Source organism: Hyaena hyaena, unplaced genomic scaffold (genome assembly GCF_003009895.1).
Source record: "Hyaena hyaena isolate Hyena2069 unplaced genomic scaffold, ASM300989v1 scaffold_1797, whole genome shotgun sequence".
NCBI lineage: Eukaryota > Metazoa > Chordata > Mammalia > Carnivora > Hyaenidae > Hyaena > Hyaena hyaena.
In genome coordinates this window covers 106,625-112,693 of record NW_024082409.1, presented here as the reverse complement: position 1 = coordinate 112,693, position 6,069 = coordinate 106,625, and the positions used below count along the sequence as shown (strand labels likewise).

At 40.7% G+C, this 6,069-nt stretch overlaps 1 non-coding gene across 1 annotated transcript; it reads left to right on the top strand.

Annotated features, from left to right (window-relative positions):
- The first annotated feature begins 1,863 nt into the window (after positions 1 to 1,863).
- On the top strand, positions 1,864 to 1,925 carry LOC120226613. Its single transcript, XR_005527064.1, has one exon. It is a non-coding gene; the product is annotated as a small nucleolar RNA SNORD104 (small nucleolar RNA).
- Positions 1,926 to 6,069: the final 4,144 nt, after the last annotated feature.

The following is a 6,069-nucleotide window of genomic DNA, read 5'->3' as shown; positions in this document are numbered from 1 at the left end:
GGGAAACCATCAGGTCCAGGGCTCTTATTTGTTGGGAGATTTTTGATCACTGATTCGATTTCTTTGAATCTGAAAGTCTGTTCAGATTTTCTATTTCTTCCTGTGTGAATTTTGGTAGTGAGTGTGTGTTTAGGAATCTGTCCATTTCTTCTAAGTTGTCCAATTTGTTGGTATATAATTTTTCATAGTATTCCCTGATAATTGCTTGTATTTCTGAGGGGTTGGTTGTAATAAGTCCATTTTCATTCATAATTTTGTCTATTTGGGTGCTCTCTCTTTTCTTTTTGAGAAGCCTGGCTAGAGGTTTGTCAATTTTGTTTATTTTTTCAAAAAACCAACTCTTGGTTTCATTGATCTGTTCAATTGTTTCTTTGGTCTCTATGTTGTTTCTTTCTGCTCTAATTTTTACTATTTCTCTTCCTCTGCTGGGTTTAGGGAGTTCTTGTTGCTCTGCCTCTAGTTCCTTTAGGTGAGCTGTTATATTTTGGACTTGGGCTTTTTCTAATCTCTATGCAGTTTTTTATAAAGGGAGGTCATTTTCCAGAAATTTCCACCTTTAGCCTTGTAACAGAAACTTCTCTGAAAGCAAGGGAACACCAAGGTTTGGCTGCTGTCTTAGAATGGAAAAAACAGAATAAAAAACATTGAATTTCAGTTAGTTGTCCTGCTGCAGGCTTATAAATTGTAGGGCTTTTATACATAGTTTTATTGAACAAAATAATTTTTTATCTATGAGGGCCTGCGATCATTAACTTCCCAAAGGGTCTCAACCTCTCTCCCATCTGAGTAACAGTGTGGAATGCTGGTCTGTGAGGCTGCAGTATCCCTCCCATCCCACAGCAACAGCCCACACCTCCACCAAACGGAGGTGAGTTTAACTCCTCCGGGGAGGCCACTATGAGGGAGAGGAGAGATGTGGGTGCAGAGAGATCTCAAGAGAGATAAACAGACACTGAGGACTAGTAACCTGGATTTCTCTTTGAAGTAAAAGGCGAGTGCTTGGCACTAGAGCAAACAGGGAGGCATGCAGAGCAGACTCTTTCCTGAATGCTGTTGGGCAACTCACATCCGGGAATGTGAGCTCCCACACCCTTATCATTTGAGAAATGTTATTACTGGCAACAGAACCACCCAGAACTTTATCAGTTAGCCAGGTGGAGCATCTGATTCTCTATCAAATGCTAGAAATTCCAGAAGAGAATTCATATGAATACTAACTTTTTTTTCTTTTCTAAAATGTCTGAGGACATGAGACAGTGGATGTTACTTGCTTGTTACTGTGAAAGCATCTTGTTCAGTTCATGTATTATTAACAAGGACAGACCAGGAGGTCAAAAGAAGGCGCATGCTGCTGCTTGCTTCGGTATTCTCACTCCAGCAAAAACAATGTCCTCAAGAGACCCAGGGAAGGAGGCTGATGATCTAAGAGCAGAATCTTGCTTTTCATTTAAAAAATAAGCCAACGTTTAATAGGCACAGAAATCCAAATTAAAACATCTTAGGAGTTTTTCACACCAGGGGGCATGTGACGGGATTCCTCGTGTCCTACATGGAGAAGCCAGTAAGGAAGTTCTGTTCGGAGACCCAACTGCATACTCATCCCAACGAGCAATGTGACTGGGCGGTGGTAAGCAGTGGCCGGGCTGTAGGAACAAAGGAAGATGCACACATTTTGTATCCACAGAGAAGGAAAACAGGAAGACTGTAATTCTTCATGCTTAAATGTCTCTAAATGCTCAGAACAAAATCAAAAGCCTAACAAAAGGGAAACACCTCAGCACACCATGGTATATATCAACAGACAAGCTTGTGAACTCCATCAACACACAAACACTTCTCCATTAAAAACACCCTGAAATTACTGCAGTGATGACATCCTAATCAAAGCACGTGTCAGACTGCAGACACTAGTGATGGGGGGGGGCGCGAAACCCTGAAATTAGTAGAACAAAGCAGAAGTCTAGCACACATTCATTCATGTTTCAACTACACAAAATATATATTGCACACAGAACCTGGAGAGTAATAAGGTTTTGTTTAATGGATTCATTCCTTTAAGTACCTAATTTATTATTTTTTCAAGTGTTTGCATATTTTGCCATTATGATGTCTCTTTTTATGGGACAATTGTTGCTATTTATTTTTATTTCAGTCAAGTGACCTTAAAGGTTGAGGGAGAAAAATAAAAATAAAAAGGGCACTAGGAGGTGTTTCTAACATTCTACTTCCCACCTGTAAGTCCTGGTGTCTCCTCTCTGCACAGTCAAAACCAGTGGAAAAAGGTCTCTACCCTGACCCCTCAGTAGGGTCCTCACTTTTGCTAAATAATCTTTTGATAATAAAAAACTAGCATTTCTTGAGCTCATCATACAATGGGCACATTTCTAAGCACTTGGGAATTTATTAGCCTTGTGAGGGAGGCACTATCGTCATCCCCATATTAAAGGTAAGGATATTGAGACACAGAGAGGTAAAGTGATTTGCCCAAAGTCACAGAGCTGGTAAATGAACACACACTGAGGTCTAACTCCAGTTAGAACTACCAACCTTTACATTTTGCCTCATGCCTACTAATAATATCCAAACATACAAAATAATTTCAACACTTAAAAAATAGGTTTTCCGTGTCCAGGATATATGGGGAAATGTCTCCTCCAGCTCTAAACCAAACCAGAAAGTCTTAATGTTATACAAAAATTTTATATTAGTAAACCTAATTACAAGGAAAGAACATTAACTTGAATAGTCCCCCAAATTACAAAGCAATACTTCAACCAAACATCCATGTCCCAATCCATTTCTATTCATCTGCTATGAAACAGTGAGGCACGTTCTCTTCACTAGAACCAGGGTGTAATCTTTGTTTCATGTTGGCTAAACAGAAATAAGAGAGGGGTGTCTGAATGGCTCAGTCAATTAAGCATCCAACTCTTGATTTCGGCTCAGGTCATGATTTCAGGGTTCATGAGATCAAGCCCAGTGTTGGCTCCACAATGAATATGGAGCCTGCTTGAGATTCTTCCTCTCTCCATCCCTCCCCTGAATATGCACGTGTGCCTTCTCTTGCTCTCTCTCAAAATTAACAAACAAAAAAAGAAAATAAGAGAATAAAATAACACAGCTAATAACACTTAGTTAGAAAACCATAACAGTCCCCCCCAACTCATTACTGTCCTCTCACATCTGGAATTCCAGCTAGGCAATTAAGAGCTAAAGGCACTTGTTGATTTTCTCTGTTCTTTACACATATTTAAAAGTCCACAGAATCCAACAGTGGATTGACTATTTGGGGTTTCTACTTCTAAGGAATGAGCCTGCTGTGAAGGTCAGTGTCAACACCAAGAACTCAATGGCCATAAAAGCAGATTCAGAATTGCTAAGAACTAATCATCTTTAATGTAGATGAAACATAGCAGTCCGAGAAGCCAGGCCATGGGGAAACCACCGTATTTTACTATTCCAGTTGCTTAAAGTTCATGCCAAACAAAATAAACTAAAATAAAATGTTATAATCCAGGGCTGATGCAACTAGCCAGCCTTGGGATGGAACCATTTCCAAGTCTGACACACATGGGGCTCAAGAGCTAATGAAACTTGATGTACTGACACAGAGGTGTCTAACGCTGTAGGGACCAGTGGCCCCAGTGCAGAGAGGAGGTTGGAAACACCAGGCCACTACAAGTTCTATGAAAGGTGCCTGTGTCTAGTAGTCCCTGTGAGCATCCAGTGTACAAATCAACCCCACCCTGACTCCCCCCCAGAACTGGACCCAGAACAGGAAAGAAATCTGGGAGCAAGTGCTACAAGTCAAAAGTAGTAGTTCAGCCACAAGTCTGTCCTTTACTGACACATGAGCTCAGGGTCATCTGCTTAACGGAAATCAGCTACTTGAATGATTCTAGTATAAGAGTCTTATTAAAAAGTTCTCTCATTTTAAGTCACAGAATTTTGGAGTTTTATGTTACTTTAAGTTGCCTTATCCATTATCTTAACAGACTTGGGAAAGCCGTTCTCACTTAAAAAATGGGCAAAGTGAGGCACAGGCATTTGGAGCCCAAAGATACTTCAAGAAGTGGGCAGCACTAAAACTAGTATCTGTCCTGAGGTGAGACTGGATGAGGGCCTCACATCAACCCATCTCAGTCATGCAAAGGGAACAGTTCTCTATGCTCTTCCCATAGGGTCATTCCTGGGCCATCATTGTCTAAAAATTAGGTTTCTGCTCCCTGAAACAGGAAAGGAAGAAAGAGCAGTTTAAAATGAGAGAGGTGAAGACAGAAATCTAGCCTGGAATGTGCTGAGTTTGAAATATCAGTGAGGCACGGAGGGACAACGAGCAAAGGCAGGTGGATGTCTGTCTAGTCTAGTGTGAAGTACGAGGGAATGGAAAGCTGTCACAAAACTACTGAAAGGGTTGTCTTCTTTTTCCCACCTCTTCAGACAACAAAGCCAGAGAAAATACCACAGTTCATCAAATTCCAAGATGCCGCTGATTCTAAGACCAATGACTAAAAAAGAAAAATTGCTGTCAAAATCTAACACAATGCAAAGACAGTTTTGACTGGAAAAGGCATCCCAATTCAGAGACATTGTAACATGAAAAATTAAAGTGAGGTATTTAGATTGCAGTGTATATAAGGCAGATGTCCGTTTTTGTAACTTTCTATTCTGATATAATTTCAAATTTATAGAAAAATAACAAGAACAGTACAAGAATTCCCAAATACACTTTATGCCTGGAGCTTCACCAATGAACTGTTTTCACTTTGCCCCATTTATCACACCCACTGCATCATTTTCTCTCTCCAACTCTCTCTTTCCTCAGATTACTTCATACTGCACTTACTAAACTGAAGGACATAGTGACAAGTATAATGATCAAATTCAGGAAATGTATCACTGATACAATACTACTGTCTAAATCATCACTCACATTCAAATGTTGTCTGTTGTCCCAATAATGTCCTTTATAGCTCCTCTGCCCACTTTCTGACTCCAATCAAGTAGTGTATACAGGTGTCAAGCCCTTTAGTCCTCTTTCAACTAGAATGGTTCCTCAGTCTTTATGTTTTTTGACCTTAAAATAACTAAAGGGTATAGAGGACAGTTCTTTACCCTGTAGAACATCACACAGATGGAGTTTGTCTCATGTCTCCACACAGAGAGAGTCAGGTTACGGCGGGTACCCCCAGGGTGAAGTGGATGAGGTAGCATTCTTCTCAGTACATCTCATCAGGAGGCACATACTATGTCTTTACAGGTGATCTTTAATTTTCATTACTTAGAATGGCATCCAAAGCAGGGCAGTTACCTTTTATAAGAATCTGATCTATAATGGGGTACCTGGGTGACTCAGTTGGTCAAGCACCCAACTCTTGATTTCGGCTCAGGTCATGATCTCAGGGTTCCTGAGACAAAGCTGTGTCGAGCTTTGTGCTAATGAGTGCACAGATTGCTTGGGATTCTCTCTCTTTCTCCCTCTCTCTCTGCTCCTACCATGCTCATGTGCATACTTGCTCGCTCTCTTGTTCTCTCTCTCTCTCCCAAAATAAATAAATAAACATTTTTAAAAGAATTTGAATTATGAGAATTTTAAGTAGTAAAATCTACATCAAAGTCTTACTTTATGTGTACAATTTGAAATAATAGTTCAAAAAGAATTTAAAATGTGTCAAGAACTGCTTAATTTTAAAGCCACACTTTTGCTACAAAGCAGGCCTGGCTAAGTTGGAATTAGGAAGGACCCTTGCAAACATCCTGTTTGAAGCAGTTTTCCAAGAAGTGCTACTGGCACTTATGTTCTTACCAACAGGCCACTAAGGTAGATTGTGGAGTTTAGAAATTGGGCATCTGTTGGGGCGCCTGGGTGGCTTAGTCGGTTGGGCGTCCAACTTTCGCTTAGGTCATGATCTCGCGGTTCGTGGGTTTGAGCCCCGCGTCGGGCTCTGTGCTGACTGCCAGCTCAGAGCCTGGAGCCTGTTTCAGTCTGTGACTCCCTCTCTCTCTGACCCTCCCCTGCTCACGCTATCTCTCTCTCTCTCCTAGAAATAAATAAAACATTTAAAAAAA